We start from the raw sequence: 21,130 nt of genomic DNA, 5'->3' as shown, positions 1-21,130 counted from the left end.
TGTGTCAAAATAGTTTTCACTATAGGATCTGGCACATATATCACTAAATGAGGATGCACTACATAAAACCTAAAAATTTTAAGAGCCCTTACTACTACATAGGCATGGTTTTCAATCTGTCAGTATCTCAATTCATGATTCTTCAATGGTATACTCATGAAAGCAATTGGGTCTTCTATTCTCTCTTTATTCTCTCTTTATTTTCTTTCATCAATATAGTTGACATAGTATGTTATGAGGCATAACAATAAATGATGAACTCTTTAGTATGGTTAGGATGGAAAAGCACAGGGGCTTTGGTGATGACACCCTTTATTTCTTGAGAACCCCTTTTACCAACATCACTCCATTTGAATTTTTGATTTCCTTTAATCATATCAACTATACATTTCACTATTTCAGAGAAATCAGGAATAAATATTCTCAATAAATTTACCTGGACAAAGGACTTCACTCCAGTTTTACTCAATGATAGACTTAATTGTTGAATATCTCTAACCCTATTTGGATCAATCTTCACTACTTCTTGAGATACAATATGACCAAGCAACTTTCCTTCTGTAACACAAAATACTGATTTCTTTGGATTCAATGAGATACCATGATCTTTACATCTTTGCAACACTTTTCTTAAATCTTTTATATGATCTTTTCTCTTCTTAGAAAAGACTATCAAATCATCAAGATATATGACAATAATTCTATCTTTCAAACCTTCAAAAGCAAAATTCATTCCACTTTGAAAAGTTTCCCTTACTTTGATTAAGCCAAAAGGCATTCTATTGTATGCAAATATAACCCATGGTGTGGTAAATTTAGTCTTGAACTGATTTTCTTCATCAACCTAAATTTGATTATATCTATCAAAATCCATCTAATAAGGACATCATCTCTGATCTTGCAATAGTCTCCAAAATATTATCCATATTAGGGAGAGAAAAGTTATCCTTTAGTGAGGTTTGATTTAGATTTCTAAAATCTACACAAATCCTTATCTCTCCATTCTTTTTCCTCACTGGCACAATATTGGCAACCCAAGTGGAATGATGAATAGGGTATATAATCATGGCCTCAAGAATTTTCTCAATCTCCTTGAAGATTGCCCCTTCAACTATAGGGTTATAATTTCTCTTCTTCTGCCTGAATGGTGTTGCATCTTGTTTGAAAGGGATCTCATGTTTAAACTTTCCAATCATGAAATTCTTCAGGTCTTCATAACTCCAAGAAAATGCATCTTGAAATTCAACAAGCACTTTTCTAATTTCTACTCTCACCTCTGGTGTGCAACACTTACCTATGTTTATCATTTTTGGATTGACTTTTGTCCCTATGTTGATTCCATCATATTCACCATAGGTCTTTTCTTTCTTATCTCTTTCTCTCTTTATATATGCATCATGCTTATCAATTTTTTTTTCTAAAGACATTAAATGAGATGGAATCTTGTTACCTTTCAATAGAACCACATCAAATCCTATCTTCTTTTTATCTCCTACCACTGAATCATCACTTTTTCCATTAGTGCTTCCTTCAAAATACAAATATTCAAAAGGATCTTCTCCTTCAATAAATTTGATTATTTGTTTATTATCTTGAAACACCTACCATAAATCTTCATTATGAGGAACATTGGGCCTAAATAGAACTTCTACCTTATAAACCTGATCTTTGAAATCAGGATGAGGTAAGAGCAATGATGTAGAGGCCACTAGGGAATCAGCTCTTGAATTGAATTCTCTAGACACCAACAAAATTGAGAAAGCATCACAACTCTCAATTTCATCCCACACCTTATTACATTAGTTCTTCAATCTTGAATTCCTAACTACATACTAATATCTTATTTGTCTTACTACCAAATTTGCATCTCATTATGCTTTAAGAATCTTAACTCCTTTTTGTTTTGCTGCCATTATTCCAAGGAGAAGAGCTTCATACTTTGTAGTATTATTAGTGTTTTTGAAATCCAATTTATAAGAAAAACAAGTCATTTCTCGATCAGGTGATATCAACACCACACCTACACTTGATCCAACATTTGCACAACTACCATCAAATCCTAGGGTCCACAATTGATCACCTTTATTTTGTTCCAATTTTTATAAGATCTCAAGGGTATGAGAGAACAATATATAATTGATAAACTACTTTTCATGATAAAAGATTTGGGATCTAAGATCATCTAATTTCAAAATAGTGAATTTTTCTTTCTCTTATGGTTCTAGCTTCATCTTTTTGTCTCCAACTTGTGTAGTGGCACTAGACCAATCTAATTTTATTTCTCCCTCTAAGTCTTTGCAAAAAATTCTACTCAAGAGCATTCCATAGCTTACAGGGATGTCTGCTACTAGAATAGTAAGTTCTAATGTCTTAGAGGGGTGAGCAGCAAGGGCAACTTGAGCATCTTTAATCTATCCTAGCAATGACACTTGTTTGGAATCCATTGAGTAGTATCTACCAAAAGTCTTATTCAATGGGAGTCCTAAATATTTTGCAACAGAACTAGACATCACATTATCAAAGGCTCCTAAATCTATAATGCAGTTACTCAATCTATTTCTATTGATGAACAAAGAAATACAAAAAGGATTTGGTTTCTCATTTGGGCATGTGGCTAAAATGGTAGATTCTTCTTCTTGAAATAGTCTAGGAATTTAAAATATTCATTATCAAAAGAAGCTCCACTAGTGCTAGCCTTATTATGATGCTACTAGAATAGTAAGTTTCAATCTCTGAGTGGTGAGAAATAAGGAAAAATTGATCATCTTTAATCTATCTTAGGAATGACACTTGTTTAGCATCCATTGAGTAGTATCTACCAAAAGTCTTAGTCAATGGGAGTCTTAAAGATTTTGTTACAAAAGTAGGCATCACATTATCAAAGGTTCCTAAATCTATGATGTAGTTACTCAATCTATTTCCATTGATGAACAAAGAAATATAAAAAGGATCTAGTTTCTTATTTGGGAATGTGTCTAAAATGGTAGATTCTTCTTCTTGAAATACTCTAGGAATTGAAAATATTCATTATCAAAAAAAGCTCCACTAGTGCTAGCCTTATTATGATGCTACTAGAATAGTAAGTTTCAATCTTTGAGTGGTAAGAAATAAGGGAAACTTGAGCATCTTTAATCTATCTTAGGAATGGCACTTTTTTAGTATCCATTGAGTAGTATCTACCAAAAGTCTTAGTCAATGGGAGTCTTAAAGATTTTTTAACAAAAGTAGGCATCACATTATCAAAGGTTCCTAAATCTATGATGTAGTTACTCAATTTATTTCCATTGATGAAAAAAGAAATATAAAAAAGATATGGTTTCTCATTTGGGAATGTGGCTAAAATGGTAGATTCTTCTTCTTGAAATATTCTAGGAATTGCATAATCTTCATTATCAAAAGAAGCTCCACTAGTCCTAGCATTACTATGATGTTCAACATTGACATTAATTGTCATGTCCCGCCCCGACCATCATAACACTATTGACATTTTGTTTCTTTTGGACTTTGATAGTTAGACTCTAGATGACACACTATTACCCACTATGGACATTGACATTTTGATCCTTAGACTATTTTATTTCATGTTATGTTATTGGGACATTGATACCTATATCATTAGGCTATATGATTATTCCTTATGATGTTACTAGGACACTAATATTCTATGTAGTTTTTATGATGTTATTCAGATATGCTTACTTACCTTCTTGATGATCCATATGTCATGATTAAAGCTTATGTTATACTCAAGTGAATGTTTGATTTTTGAATTGTGGTCTCCATATGGTGCTAGATTATCATGTCTTAGCATATTTAGAGTAACATTAAGAATTCATGTATCATTTGAATAAACTAGAATTGTATACTTATATTATATTTGATGCATTGCTTAAGGTAGATTAATTCCATAATTTTCTGTAAGAATAAATGATCATAATGTTTTACTATCTAGATTAGAGAATTGCTACAAATGTGAAGTGTGTAATGTGATATGAATGGAAATACATATTTCATATTAGTTATGTTATTCATTGATGATAGAATCTATGTGATTTATATTTACATTATCATTTTATCACCTTATTCTTGGACTACTGATATTTGCAATAAGTGTGCAGGAAAGAAGCCCATGGATTTATGGAGAACCTTGCTAGGTGTTTGGAAAAACCAAGGTTAACCCTAAGGAGGGTATAACCTTTTTACCCTTGTATTTTATTTGTAAAACCAATTTGTGTGTATTATTGTGATTCTATAAAAGTAAATTTGTTTTTCTTGATGGCTTGCCAAGTGTGTTGTGTGTATTGTGGTGTCACTTGACACATGTTCTCCTTTTGTAGCATGCTTAGTGGGATGGTAGGTGGTTGAGTGAACCAAGGAGTGGTTTGGTAGGATTTCTTTTCCCTAGGTGTATTTATGGGTCCAAGAGGGATTCTTTGAATGCTAGGTCGAATGCACACCTTTTGTGAATTTCTAGGAGGTTTACACCATCCCTAGGGGTAGTTTGAGGCCTTATTTTAAAGCCCATATGATATACCTAGGGGGTAGGGGCATTTTTAAGTATTATAAGCTTCCCTAGGCATTGAAAAGAGCACCCAAAAATTGTGGATTCCCAAGTTGGCCGAATTTGGAAACTTAAGCATCAAAAGAAAACATTCTTGAGAGAGAGTGGGTTGGAGAGTTCTTGGGGGGGGGGAGAATTTTTGGAAAAAGAATCTAAGTGGGGTAAAATTTTGGAAAAAAGGGAAAAACAAGGGGAAGAAGATAGCTTAGGAGGAGGATTGCTGGTAAAAAGAGAGGGAGCTCAAATTTGCTTGGAAACCAGGTTGGTAACCTTATGTACCCTTGCTATGAAAGCTTGTTGTCAAGTAGTTTATTTTTATTGTGTTATGCATGTGAGTTTTCTGTAATGTAGTTGTAATATGGTGTGTTGTAATGTTGTGTTGTGTAAGGTTGAGGGATCATGTTTCAGTTTTGGTGTATGTGTGTATTGTGAATTCATATGTTCTTGTTGCAGTTTTCTGTTTTGGGTGTGACAAGGTGAGTCTCATCTCTTGGGAGGGAAAGAGAGCCTTGTGAGGGTAAGGGGTGCATAGGTAATGTGTTGGGTGAGAGTCTCTCCTAGAGTAGGAGAGGGATGCCATATGGGTGTTATGGGCCCCATATGCCACCTTGCTGGAGTTATAAGTATTGTAAAGATGCCATGTGAGGGCATGTATGTGGTATTGGGTTGCCTTGTGAAGGCATGTGTATAAAATGTATAGCCTAATGAAGGCATAGTTGTAGGTGGAGTCTCCCCAACATTCATTTTCCACCCTTACCCCTTGAGATGGATCTACATGTGATCCTAAGTGGTCTACCTTGGTTGGGAATTTTTGTGGTTTATTTGTCAACTGTAAAATGTGTGAACAGTTTTGTAATGTGAGCATTGTGTGGTAAATGGTTGTTAGTAATGTATGTCCACCTAGTCAAGGTTCTCCCTGCTCGGGGGTGGCCTTTAAAAGGCCTAAGGTTGGGAGGAGAGTACCATGGGCTTGTTTGTGTGTGTTGTACTGCAGGTTGTGATCTATGGATTGAAGACTTGAAGAGAAGAAGGATGTTGTCTTATTTTCATGTGCAGCAAAAACATACTTCCAAGTGATTTCTTATTGTATTAGGGAGAGTCACCCTTGGGTAACCCCCAGTCTTGTGTTTTATGACAACTTGTAAGCTGGAAATTGTATAAGTGGATTGTATAAGTGGACTGTACTTGTTGATATGTTGCTACATTCAGTGATTTAAGAAATTTATATATCATACACTATTCTATAGTATATAGAAATGAGTAAAGTTGTTATGTTTTTGTTTCTAAAATGATTCTAAGAGAAAATGTGTCTCCATTTGAAATTGCTACATTTGGTTATAAAGACATTATGTTAGAATTTCAAATAATGTTCTAGTTGGAAGGAACTAAAGTGGTTAGTGAAGTTAGTTAAATGTATTGTAGTAGTGTACACCAATATTGTAGATAAAGGAAAATAAATAAATTAAAAAATAAAAAAAATAAAAATGCTTTCATTGCAAAAGAAAAAATATATATTTATATTTGTTGGTTCCTTTGACTATAATATTGGTGCACTACATTAATATTAGCATGATCTATCTCTTTACTATTGCAATGCTGAACTAATCTTTTCTATTCATTAGGATTAGATTTTAGATAATCCAATGGAGATATTTGAATTCTTGTTTCTTCACAATATTGTACTATGTCAATGGAATTAGTAGAGTTACCTTTTCACTCCTTTTGTGAAGATGAAGTTATTATGCCACTGTCTTTGTTAAATTTATTTGATGGTGCATTATTCTTGACATGAATTGAGTTGTTTTTCTAATTTCTATTGTTCTGAGCTCTGGTCATTACTGTCAACTAAGGTCCTTCTAGAGTAGAAAAACAATCACCTCCTATTTCTAAATCTGATTCATACTCCAAGAAATAATTTTTAGAGTCACCACAAGGAGCATGATCATCCTCACTTTTAGGATATTCGATTGTTTGTTCTTTTTTTTCCACCATCTATCTATATTTAATCATATCAACACATGTATCTCCATCATGATCTTTTCTTAAGTGAAAATCACAAATATTTTGTCTTTTTAGAGTAGATTCAATTGCTAATCTCTGTTGAATAGGTGATATTTGCAAAGCTTTACCTACATTTGGATTTCTATAACTTTCTTGATGAGGTTGATAAGTAGGCCTATTTACTTGTTTTTCAATGAAATAAGCTCATTAGACAATTTTTGAAGCATAGTTTCTATAGTATTGGAAGTACTAGATGTATTGCTCAGAGTTCCAGATTGAAGCTCTCTTTTCCACTTACTAGAGGCTAGCATGTCATCCTCAATCTCCACAACTAGTGTTTGGGAAACTTGCAAGTTGGCTACATTTTCTCTTCTAATATGGTATCCTAGATCATGTGGCATGGAGCTAATGTAGAAATTTTTCTTATTATCACCAGTACATACACTTGCAATAGGAATTCTTTTGAGAAGTTTATTGAATTTTTCATTGAAATCTCTCCTAGAAACTAAGGATTCTTTCTTTATTTGTGCCAATTGTAATAAAAAGGTTTTTGCATCTTCTTTTCTTTTTTATCTTTCCTCAAACCTTTGTTTCATGGTGTTCCAATTTGTGATGCATTCTGCAGGTATGCCTTGAAACCAATCAATAGCATTATCCACAAGTGTATCTACAAGCACTCTAACAACCACATGTTGAGGATTCACTACACCACAAGTCTTATGGAAAGTACCTAAGTGTTGTTCTATAGAGGTGGTACCATCACAATTAAATCTTGGGAAATCCTTCCTTGATGCTCTTGGAAAATCATTATTAGCCCCAAGGGCAAGAGGACCAATAGCATTTCCCCATGGTTTTGGCTTCACTATTGGTACAATGATTTGATTTGTTTGAAAAATAAAAAATATAGCAATAGTGGTACCAATCAACAAAAAAACATCAAAAATAGAAGGAAGAGATTCCCTTGCATGTGCTCTTCCTCTTCTACAAAGGTCTTCTGGGATAGGAAAGTTATCCTTCTTGAGCTCTTCATATATTGGGTCAATCTTTCATTTCTCCTTGGCACTCCTAGTATATTTAGAATCCAAAGTGTATCAAATGTTTAGATAAAACATGTTTTTCAAATTTATCTTACAAGTCTTCAACTTTGAATTTACTCCTCTTCTTCAGCAGGTTGTTGCTGTAAAATTGATATCAAGTTCTTAGGGAAAACACCTAAACACCACAAGTCCTTTCTTGCAACTCAAATATATAGTTTAGAGTGTAACTAATTATGAAGGGAAATTCATCAAAATTTTAATTTTGAATTTCCCTAGTAGATGTTGAAATCTGATTGAAAAGATCATTGTTATGAGAAAGAGTATTATGAGGGAGATTGTTACATGTTTCAATCACTATTTTGTCCTTGATGTCAAACCTGCTATTTGTTGGTAAGACAATTGCTTATAGATTCAAGTATTATCACTTAGTTGATTGATGAAGAGGATTTGATCAATAAGAGGTAACAATAGCACCTAGAGGAAAGGTTGAGTTATGCTTATGTAATGAAGTACAAGGATCAGTTAAGATAGTGATAACATGATCCATTGATTATCTACTTGAGGTTACAAATGTTGGCTAGACTTAAAATGACTAGAGGAACATATGATACAAAGTGTGTCTGCCATGCTTGACCGAGTGGATAGTAGTTGTCGAGAAAAGTTAGTGAAAGCTGAGTAGAAAATCAATTGGAGAGAAGTAAATGCAAATTCTAGTAGATGCCAAGAAAAATAGTTACTGTTGAGTAAAGTTTAGTAGGTTCCGAGCACCAATAAAATTTAACAATTGCTGAGTGATTTCATAGAGGATGTCAAGTAACATAGTGTGCGTCGAGCATTAGAAGATTAATAATGCTGAGCTGTTGCATTATTTTAAAGATCATGAATTTGATGAATATGAGCCCACAAGTCTATTTTCTTGGATTTTATGAACTAGCTAGAAGATAAGGATGATGAGCTGGTGGCACAGAATTCTAGGTAAATAGTTCTGAGGTGAATTCAAAGTGGATTCCAGAGAAAGTTTCTAGAATAGACATGATATGGGGTAGATACATTGTATCCTACCTAACCTACCTAAAACCTAATTTGGATGATGGAGAATGAGGAGAAAAATATCTTAATTTCTTATTTATAACAATGGCTAGTCATGAAGCAAGGCTGTGATATGCGAGAACCCAAGGGAGACAAAAGGTCATAGGGTTTTGCTTCATCAAGTGACCTAAGAGAAGAGTCTGCAATGGTATGTTAATCAAGTAGGGTTAAGGAGATCAACGCTTGAAGGGTGAAAAAATTATTAGAGCTACAAAGTATAAAGGCCAACCAGAATGGATGAGTGAATAGAGATCTATAATCTGCAAGAGAAGTTGTATCAAATAAAAGCTCTACTATTACTCTCTAACAATTGTATCAGTCTAGGGTAAATCCTTTGGATTAAGGTTGACCTAATAGTCATTAGTAAATATTTTAATAGGGTGGAATTCTAAGTGAATTTCCTAAAGTCCTCTAACAAGGCTCACTTCTAACAAGGTGATTTAAATCCTTTAATAGGGTCACATTTAACAGTGTGTATTGTAACCTTTAATAGGGTTGGCCTTTCACAGGGCATCACTTAAGAAGACTGAAAATGGAGTAGCATGTTACTGGTGGTTTTTCCCAAATTGGGTTTCCACGTAAATCATTGTTTTATGTGTGTTGATGAATCTATTATGTTTCATGCTTTACATTTTTGCAAATTGATTTGATAGTAAGCTGCAAGTTTTGAATGATTGCATATTCATTTGGATGTAAGAATGAGTATGAATTTTTTAAAGGTTCACTAAGCTATGAAATGTTTTATTTGTACATTTGGACCTTGGATAATTGATTCACCCACCCTCTCAATTATTATAAAGTAATTACAACAATTGGTATCATAGCCATCTACTTAAGAGGACTAGTTTGAAGGTACTAGAAGCACAAAGATCTGTTGGAATTTAGAAGTGGGAAGAATAATTCTGAGAGGGGGGGTGAATTAGAAGTACAAAAATTTAATCTCTAAAAATATTTAACTAAAATAAATCACATGCATCTAACACATCTAATTAAGATAAAGGAAAAGACATGCATGAAAATAGATAACACAATATTTGATCACCCAGAAACCCTCCAAAATGAGAAGGTAAAATTGGGATGGAGATGACACCCACAACTTATCATTGCAATAATATGTAACTTGTCAAGGTTACAAAGTTTGACCATCATCAATGATCTACCCTATGAAAGGCTTGCCCTCTTAAAGGCTCAACACCTTGTTAAAAGTAACCTATCTAAAGGATTTACAATATGGCTATTAGACGAACCTATCATCATAGGATTTTCATTCTCCCAATACAATGGCTAGAAAGTATAGTAGAATATGATGACCTCATAGCTTACAATCCTCAATTGTTGATTTCATATCCTTGTTCTATCCAATCTGATCTAATCCTTCTTGATCTAATATAACTCTATTCAACATACTGATACACTATTCTAATAACTTGATTCTGTAGTGCTCTCTTTCTTCTATCTTTACACCCCTTCAAACTTTTCTAGCATTCTCTCCTTTCATTTTTGTACCATATTCTCTCTTACACACACTTGAATTATTTGGTTTCAATGTCCTTATAAAGATTTCATAACTAAGGGTTAGGTATAAATCTACAATTGAGATTCATCCATCTTTCCCACTCAAATATTTCCATTTTTTTTAACGGTTGCATGTTGATTACATAGGAAATTAAAAAGATTTGATCTTATCTCTTAATCCTTTGAGATTCATCTTGTGTCAGCTCCAAAAATGGTTTACATCTGAGTTTCTGAGGGCATAAATTCTTATGTCAATTCTATGTTACTTGGCACTTATTGATTACAGATGCTTGGCACATATAGAAATTCAGTCTTGCTCAGCACATATACTAGCTCGACATCAATTGTCAAGTGACACTTGAAACTTTCTTGGTACTATCTATCTACTTAGCATCTGAATAACTCGATACCTATTGAATTTTTGGCTTAGCACATACTATAGCTCAGCATCTATATTATACTCATCATCAACTTAGAAATTTCTTAAGTGTGTTGACACTCAATTGTCAAAACCAATCTAAGACCAACAATCTCCCCCTTTGACATAAGTGTCAAAAACACTTAACTAAATATTATGAATATGATCTTAATGAGTATAATATACATCTCGTTTGACATATGTACAAAATTTCAAAAAATTGTTCAAATTTTTTTAGAAGACTAGATACCTCAAAATTTGTAACTCCCCCTGAGCTGATGTGCCATTTCTGTATCCAAAACTCCTTATGTTGGATTTATCTCATGTTGATTATTTTGATACTCTTTATCTCTACCTCGTCATTCCTTCCCTTGTCTTCCCTATTTTTTTCTACTTTATTTTTACTTCCACTTTTTCATATCTTCCCTTGTAGTTTTTGCAACCTTTTGGCTTTATCTCCTTATCTAGTTTTATCTTCTCCTCAAAACTCAAAATTTTATTATCTCCTCTAGTTTATATCTCCCCCAATTTTTTTTATTTGTTATCTCCCCCTTTGTGACACTTATGTCAAAGTGTTCTATGCATTAATTGAATACTTAGCCAAAAAGTATTTGTTTACCTCCATTATGATCTTCAGAGCAACATCCCAATTGTCTAATGCAATTTCTAGTGCTTTAAGCTAGATGACTATCTCTATTGTAAGGTGTACTAGGCCTTCCAATGTAAAATGATTGGAATCTTTCTTCAATACATTCTCTACATAGGCTAGTTCTTTGTGCAAAACTTCCATGTGAGGGGTTATAGTAGACTGTATTTATATTAACTTGGCCTTGTTTGCCTCATCTGCTATTAGCATAGCTAGTTCCTTTTGAGTGTGAAGTGTTAACACAAAATGCTTCTCACTCTGAGCTAGATTCTTGGGTAGTTTCATACTTGTATTTTCAAGTTCCTATCCAAGCTCATTATCTTTTGGCTGGTCTCTTGTGTGAAAATTGATGGATCACACAATTTGGAGTATAATGAGAATATGTTCTCAAGTACTACTTTTACCTATTCAACCTTCTTTGCCAGCTCCACTTGTGTTAGTTTTATTTCACTTGATATGCATTCATTCATTTTCATTTGGAATTTCTTTTTAGACCATTCTAGTAATTTTGCATTTGTGTCTAGGTCTTCATTCTATACCTGGTCCACTATACTGGCTAATTGCTCGATTATGGGCTTGGTTTCATCAAGTACTTGCCAGCTGAATGCATCTGAAAACATGTCTTTGATTTCAACGAAATCTTGCCTTTGTTTATACTCATTTCTGAGTATCTCTAGTTTCTTCTTCTTCTCTAGTGCCTCTTGCACTTCATTAATCTAGTCTATGTTCATGGTTTCATAGTCATACCTGGGAATGACTATCTCTTGATCAAGGGCAAGGTCTCCATAGTGAAGTACCCTTTCAACCTTAGTAGAGCTCAAGCTTGGTGCTGATATCTAAAATGGTATTGCATTAGTGCTTGGTTGTTGTGTTGTTCATGTGGGAGTCTCAGCTGTAGGAAAATTGACAAATGTTTGTATTGCCTCTTGTTCTTTCACCTTAGGGTTCTCCTCCTCTTTTTTTCTACCTTGATCAATTATTATGATCTAAGGTGGTGTACCTTGTCCTTATGTTGTAGGAACAAAGATATCCTTTGGTCATATTTTCTCCTTTTGATGGCTCCTCGATAGTTGAAGTTATCATGATCATGGAATCAACCCTAGCTAGTGCATCTTGTGTTGCTTGCTCTTGTGGTTGTCCACTTATTGCTATTGGAATATGTGAAGGTGGTTCTTGTGTATTCACCTTCTCCTCTGTAATCTTAGCTACAACTTTCTAAAGTTCCTCCACACTAACCAAGATTGGATTGGTACATAGCTATGATTGTAAATTAGTCTGCTGAAGGATCTTTCTAAGATCCTCTACAACCAATGGGTTTATGTTCTAACTAGAAGTGTTAGGAACATCCTTTACAATTACTATTTATACAAGTGTGGGAGTTACATATGGAGGACTTGGTGGAGGCAATTATGTTTCTAGCACACTCTATTCCTATTGCTACTATTCAATAGTTGCCTTTTCACTCTCTTGTATGTCTTTCTCCACTGTAACATCTTCCTTATCTTTTTCTCCTTCTTTCTCCTTATCATTTTCATCTTCTTCTTCATCATTGTTCCTTCTATCAAAGGGATCTTCTTATCCTTCCTTTATAGTTGTGATGCCATAGATTAGTTTCCACATTAGAGTGGACTTCTTCACAACTTCTTCAATTTTATTCTACAATATGCTAAAGGCTCTATAGTTGGGTGCAAGTTTTCTCCCATGTTTCTTATTAACTTTGCTAATTTGGCCTTTTGTGAGTTTAGACATCACACAAGCCAATGTTGACTCTCTTATTTCCTTTTCCATGTTTAGGCAATAATGCCATTTATTTTCTACAATGGAATATAACTCCTTAGGCATAGTATTATCTAGTTCAAGTGGAGTATTCTTGAACTTTGCCATCATAGTGTAAATTGATTCATCCACTATGTTCTATTTTTCTCTAGTCAACTTATCAAAATCAATACTTTTCAACCTAGAAAATTCTACATTATCTCTTATATTATCACATATATTCTCCAAATCAGACTTAGTGGCGTGACTTACCACTCTAAATTGACTGATGTCATCAGACTTTGTCCTCTCCTGATCTGATTTAGGAGGTGCCACATACTTTCTTCTCTACTTCTTCTTTGATGTCCTCCCTACTCTATGGATTTCTTTTTTTCTTGTTCCTTGGGAACCTTTGTTGTGGCCCTTGTAGCTATCCTAGTGGTAGGTTTTGCTGGGCTAGGCTTGGCAAGTTTCTTCTTGCCTTTGGGCTGAGCAGTAGGCTATTTCTTTGCTTTCCTCTTCTTAGGCTCTACCTTAGATGCTTCCTCTTCTTCCTTGGCACCTTCTTATTCTTCAACATCTTCACCCATGCCTTGGGTTATTGCTAGTGACCCCTGGCCCTATTCTTCTTTATCCTCATCTTCTTCTTCCTCTACTTGTATAGCCCCTTCTCCAAATTTGGCCTTAAGCTTCTTCAATAATTTGTCCTTTTTCTTTAGTGTTGAAGTAATTTTCAATTCCATATTCACGTTAGATCTTACAACATTATAGGTGCCAAAGGGTTTGGAACTTTTATCTATTTCCTTTGCAAGCAATGTTATTATCGACAGATGCCTCATCAATATTTATCTCATAACCAAGTGGCCTAAGCCATCTTACCCTTGGTATGGTTGCTTAGATGTAGGTTTAATCAATATCAACAAGAAATAATATATCCTTTATGTGTTTCTCAACTAATGAAATATGTATCCTTAGTCTCTATTTCATAGACTTCTTGAAATCTTCAAAATAACTAGTCATGATTGTCTCAAAATTGGCTCCCATTCGTTCTATGTATTCATTGAGTTGTGCTACTATTGACTTGATGGTTTTCCAGCTTATCTTTCCATAAGAGGGGAATTCATTATATACATAGAAGAATATACATATCAAAATTTCTCCAAATTTACATTGAGCTCCCTTTGTTCTTCTTATAGCTCTTAAATTATCCATAATCTGTTGTAGTTTTAGTTCAGCTAGATCATAAGTATGATCCTTCTTAACAATTTTGTGACCAATGTCTATTGCAATATAGGGAACACTATTGAGTCATCTTGATTGGTAAAATTTGTGAGAAATGACTCTAACAACAAATTTATCAAGAGGATCCTTAATGTTATCAATGGTCATGCCTCTCTTGTTCCACTTAGCTCCATTATTCTTCTCAATTGCTTCTTTTGAGTCACTCCTCAGTGTTTTGGGCCATTCTAGGGTTGGATACCTGGTCACCCTATGAATAATTCTTTTTGAGATTTTGAATAGTCCATCTTCCAACCAGAAACTACCATCATGTATCCTAGTTAACACAATTCTGATCCATTCAGTTTTTAAAATAGTAGGAAAATCTAGGGCACGAGTTAAGCCCTTCTTTTCAATGATTTGGAAGTCATCTTTGAAGACTCCATTCTTGCACAATCTATCATATGCCTCCCTGATTTCCATATGTCCAATAGCATCAATCTTAAAGTTATAGCATCTTCTAACATCTTGAACCATTACAACCTTAGGAGGAATCATGGATAAAGCTCTGGTAGGGTCATTCTTATACACAACTTCAAGGATAGGTCTAAAATTGAGTTGCTTAACTTCATTACTTACTAATTGGACTTCAAATGGATCTTTATCTTTAGGTTATCTAGAGCTAGAGGCCATTTCTTCAAACTAGGGTTTAAACATGAAAATATTTCAAAATTTTCTAGCTCATCACAAGTATAAATACCTTGAATTCAAAGAAACTATGCTAAATCTATGTTGAAATCTACTCAAATGCTTGATTCTTTGCTTGGAAATCATTCTGTGCTCTTCTCATCTTTTCTTTTTGCTTGCGATGGTGGAAAATGATTCAAAATGTGATCATATACCCTTGTTTCATAGTATTTAATGCTTAATGTATTTATAGCTATCAACTCAGCTCCTTAATCTATTTTTCTTTACTCGGCTTCCATTTTTTTCCAATCACTCAGCATATATTGGAATTTCCCTTCATTGCATCCACTACTAACTAGACTGCAACTAATCAGTCGGCTTCTACTGACTTTGGAAGACAACTTGGTATGTTCTAGAATTTTACTTAGCATCTGAAGACAACTTTCCTTACTTGGAAACAATGTGAAAATTTTGAATTTTTAACTTTGCATCTCTATTCATGTTGATCTATCCTTGTCAATACTCACTTGTCTTAGAACTGATGTATGATAAAGCTTTGTATATCAATTCCACACACTCTCTTTTTCTTAGTTGGATAAAGTGTGATCACTTAACCTTCTGGGTGAAGTGATCTCTTCATTGGATGTGCTACTTCCATCTTTCTTCTTTGATGTGTTCAACATCAACTTTACCTTTTCCTTCGTTGAATTCTGAATTTGGTGCCTTTGACCTAGTTGGGTAGTTTTTGCTGATATGTCCAATCTTCAAACAATTAAAGCATGTATTTTGGATCAACCATATGCTATAGCTTCCACTAAAATGTGTTCTTAAGTAGTTCTCTAGAATGTGTCCATACTCTTGACAGTAGTGACAACTATGCCTAGTATTGTAGTCCCAATTGTAGTGATGTCCACAACTATTTGTCTTTTCTAGTTGATTTGGTGTCAAAATAGGATTTGATCTACATTCAAAAGCTCTATGTCCACACTTCTTGCAATTTTAGCACTAGCCTTCAAATCTTTGTGTCTTGATAGTTCTAGCCCTGTAGTCATGTGCTTGATGACCCTGTTTATTGCACTTGTGACAATGACCTATGTGTTCAGATTTGTCATGTTGATTGGCATTCTTAATCTTGCACACATTAGAGGTATGTCCCTTTTTACCACAAAATTGACAAGTGGTTTTTGTGTTCTTACCTTTTATTTCTTTCTTTTACAGTCTTGGATGACTTTCCTTCTTCAGTGCTAGTGTATCCTAGTCCTAAAGTGTCATTGTTGGATCTTGGTGATTTCAATAGCTATTCAGAGTACTTGATAGCTTTGTTAGGTTTGCTTAAGCTTTTTGCAATTTCCTTCTCTCTTCTCAAGTCATTTTGTAGTTTTTCATTTTGCACCTTTAGTGTGGAGATCTCAATGTCCTTAACATTCAACTCATGATGGGCATTCATCATCAGGCTTAGGGTATCTAGCTACATGTTGGAAATTCTTGAAAGCTAATTTGAATTTTCCTCCAATTTGTTAGCAAGGTTTCTCTTATCATCTTCTATCATAGCTTTATCTTCAATGGCTCTTTTATTCTATTCAGTCACTTCACAAAGCATTATGGTTTGTGATTCTTGTTCAATCTTGAGAGTTTTGATTCCTTCTACTTGAGCTCTATTCTTCTCCATCATATCCACTATTGCTGCATCAAATTCCTTGGAATCTCCATTTAAAAACACTTTTGAGGTGTCAATCTCCTTGTACTATGTATCATTCTCAGCTATGACAATCTCCCTTCTTCTTTTTAAGAATTTCTTCAATTCTTCCCTGGGTTCTTCTAGAGAGTATAGAATGAGATGTATCTCAGTCTCCTAGATTTCTATGATCTTCCCAAGTTTGTAGACTTCCATTTCTAGATTTTTTTCTCCAAGTTGTAAGGCTTCTCCTTCCAAGAACCAGCTCTAATACCAATTGTTGGAATTTACAAGTGGGAAGAATACTTCTGAGAGGGGGGGAGGGGGTGTGAATCAGAAGAACTAAACTTTAACCTCTAAAACTATTTAACTAAAATCAATCACAAGCATCTAATATATCTGAATAACATGAAGGAAAAGACATGCTTGAAAATAGATAACACAATATTTGATCACCTAGAAACCCTCCAAAATGAGAAGGTAAAACTAGGGTGGGGATGACACCCACAACTTATCACTATAGCAATATGTAACTTGTCAGGGTTACAAAGTTTGACCATCATCAATGATCTACCCTATGAAAGGCCTACCCTGTTAAAGGCTCAACACCCTATTAAAAGTGACCTATCTAAAGGATTTACAAATATTCGCTTGGAATGTCACCATGTTAAAGGATTTACAATATGGTTTTTAAACCAACATATCATCATAGGATTTTCATTCTCCTAATACAATGGCTAGAAAGTATAGTAGAATGTAATGACCTAATAGCTTACAATCCTTAATTGTAGATTTCAGATCCTTGTTCTATTCAATCTAATTTGATCCTTCTTGATTTGATATAACTCTATTTGAAGTGTTGATACCATGTTTTGATGACTTGATTTTGCAATGCTCTCCTTCTTCTAAGTCTTTACACCCATTCAAACTTTTCTAGCATTCTCTCCTTGCATTTATGTACCATACTCTCTCTTACCCACACTTGAATTATGGGGTTTTGACCTCATTATAAATATTTCATGACTTAGGGTTAGGTACAAATCTATGATTGAGATTCATCCATCTTTCTCGCTCAAATATTTCCATTTTTCCGATTGGTTGCATGCTGATTGCATAGGAAATTAAAAAGATTTGATCTTATCTCTTAATCCTTCGAGATTCATCTTGTGTTGGCTCCAAAAATGGTTTACATCTAAGTTTGTGAAGGCACAAACTCATATGTTGATACTGTGTTACTCGACACTTACTAATTATTGATTCTTGGCACATATAGAAGTTTTGTCTTGCTTGGCACATATAATGGCTCAGCATCAATTTTTACTCGACACTTGAAACTTTCTTAGCACTGTCTATCTGCTCAACATTTGAATAAATTGGAACCTATTGAATTTGTGGCTCAGCACATACTATAGCTTGGCATCTATATTATACTTGGCATCAACATAGAAATTTCTTAAGTGTGTTAACACTCAATTTTCAAAACCAATTTGAGACCAACAAGATCAAGATGTCAAAAAAAGATGTACCCAAGCTCAACTGAGATAACTTTCTTGGATGGAAAATATTGATGAAGCTACACCTTGAAGAACTTGGAGATCATGCAAAAACTACCATTGAAGTGGAAAATGTTGATCCAACAAGAGCCCTAACTACTAAGGATATGAAGAAAAAGAAAGAACACAACCAAGTGATGTTGGAGATTGCCTTTGCCCTAAGCTATGTTGAATTTGATGATATAAAAGGTTGTGATATTACAAAGAAAATGTGGGATGCACTAACCACTATATATGGAGGAGACAACAATGTACAAAGAGCCAAATCTGAGAGTCTCAGATGTAAGTTTGATGACATGAGAATGGAAGAAGGTGAGAATATTGCTCAATATGTTGCTAGGATAAAAGAAGTTGTGAGTGCAATAAAAGGTGCTATTAGACAATTAAATGATGATACTATGTTAAGTAAAGTCTTAAGGACATTACTACCTATTTATGATATTAGAGTTTTTGCAATTTAAGAACTAAGATGTATTGCAAGAAATAATCTAACCCTTCAAGGTCTGGAAGGTAGACTCATTGCTTTTGAGCTATCTAACTTTGATAACTATAAACCTGAAAGTCTTGAATCTACATTCAAAGTGAAGTTATTATTGAAGGACTCTAAAGAACTTAAGCAAAAGAAGAGGAGAAAGATAAAGTATGTGTCTAGTGATAGTGATACAGATGAGGAAGATGTTGAACAATTGGAAGCACTACTGGCAAGAAGATTCCATAGAGGAAAAGGCAAGTTCAAAGGTAAGTTATCCATCATTTTTTTCAATTGCAATGAAGTTGGTCATATTGCTGCAAGATGTTTGTAGAAGAAGAACTATAGAGGTGGTGACAAGGATAGAAACAAAAGAGAATATGATAGTAGAGATTACAAAGAAAAAGGCAAGAAGTCATGCTACATTGCTGAAGAAGAAGGAAAGGATGATTCTAATATAAATGATGTTGAAGTGGTGTATATTTCAATGAAGGACAAATCTAATGAAGATGAGGCAACTACACTTATGACTTGTGTGAACAAAAATGATATATGTATCATTGATAGTTGATGCACACATCATATGACTGAAGACAAAAGTGAGTTCATTACCTTAAATTGTTATGAAGGAAACAGTGTAAGATTTGGTAATGATGCACCATGAGTGATAAAAGGAAAAGGTTCTATCAAACTTGCAGACAAGATTTCATGTGACAATGCTTACTATGTTGAAGTATTAAATAATAACTTTTTAAGCATGTCACAATTGAATAATTTGAGTTGTAAGGTTGAATTTGAAACAAGATTGCTAAGATATATGATACTGATGGAAAGTTGATTGGAAAAGGTGATCAAACTAGAAGTAATCTATTCTATCTAGATATAGAGGATGCTACTTTTCTTGTTGTAAGATTTGATGATATATGGATATGGCACAAGAGGTTATGTCATGTTAATTTTGATAACTTGGATAGTATTAGTAACTTGAAGAAAGTTGGAGGATTGCCTAAGTTGAAAAAACCTAACAACACAATATGCGAACAATGTTAGCTAGGTAAAATGACAAAGTCAAGCTTTAAAAGTAAAGCTTATACCTCTAAAGATATACTTGAGATTTTTCATACCAACTTGTGTGGAACAATTGATGTGCAAAGCTATAAAGGAGACAAGTACATTATGCTATTTGTTGATGATTATTCTAGAATGATGATAGTTATGTTTCTAAAACAAAAATCTGATGTTTTTCAAATGTTTAAGTGGTACTTAGCAAGAGTTGAGAAATAGACAAGTAAGAGTTTGAAATACTTGAGATCAAATAGGGGAGGAGAATTCACATCAAATGAGTTTGAGATATTTTGTAATGACAAAGGAATCAAAAGATAGACATCTACACCTAGAACCCCTCCAAAAAATGGAATAGTTGAAAGAAGAAATATGTCTATAATGGACTACGCTAGAACACTCATGATGGAGAAGAATGTTGCTTTGATATACTAGAGAGAAGCTATAAGTACATTTTTCTATACTTTGAATTGTGTGGAAGTCAAGAAAGGTACTCATTCTACACCTTTTGAATTATGGTATAGACACTCACTCAATGTGAAATAATTTAAGGTATTTGGAAGTAAGTATTACATTCTTTAAGATGTTAGGAATGTAAAGCTTAATTCAAAATGTGAGGAGGGTATATTCTTTGGTTACTCCACAAGAAGTAAAGCTTATAAGTGTTTAAATACTCACACTAACAAAGTTGTGGAAAGTGCAAAATGTGAGCTTTGATGAATATATAGGAGTATAAGAGGTTGAACCTATGAAAGAACCAAAAGAATACAAATCATTTGTATACTTTTATGAAGGAATGAATACTGAAGGAGATGTTGATAATCAAGTTGGAGGCCAACAACAAGTTTTAGTGATTGCTGAGTCACATCTTGTGAATGTCGAATTACATTCAGAAATCGAGCCACATTCAGATGTCGAGTTATAGAATAAAGTGAATGCACATTTTGACTCTGAAGTTGGTGGACATGAAAGAGATGTTGAGACACTTGACAAAAATGTACACAGTGATTCTGAAGCTAAGAGACAAAATAAAGAAATAAGAGCTAAGCCAAGAATATCTAAATACGTCAAGAGACATCGTCCTGCAGATCAAATCATTGGAAACAAAGATGCTAGGCCTATGACAAGAAATGGATTGAGAATTGAATCATGTTTCTTAAGCATGAAGGAACCTAAAACAATAAAAGATGCATTACAAGATGTGGACTAGAGTAAAACCATTAAAGAAGAGATTGAACAATATGAGAAGAACAAAACATGGAGTCTAGTTCCTAGACTAGAAGACAAAAATGTGATTAGCACAAAGTGGGTATTTAGAAACAAGCTAGATGAGAATGATGAAGTGAAAGAACTTTGCAAATTAGATGAAGCAAGAATTTGAAATGTCTATGTTTGGAGAGATCAATTTTTTTGTGGGTTTGCAAGTATATAAGATGAAATATGG

This window comes from Cupressus sempervirens, chromosome 4 (genome assembly GCF_028749045.1).
Source record: "Cupressus sempervirens isolate cs-2001-9-10 chromosome 4, ASM2874904v1, whole genome shotgun sequence".
Classification (NCBI taxonomy): Eukaryota; Viridiplantae; Streptophyta; class Pinopsida; order Cupressales; family Cupressaceae; genus Cupressus; species Cupressus sempervirens.
This window is presented reverse-complemented; position numbering follows the sequence as displayed.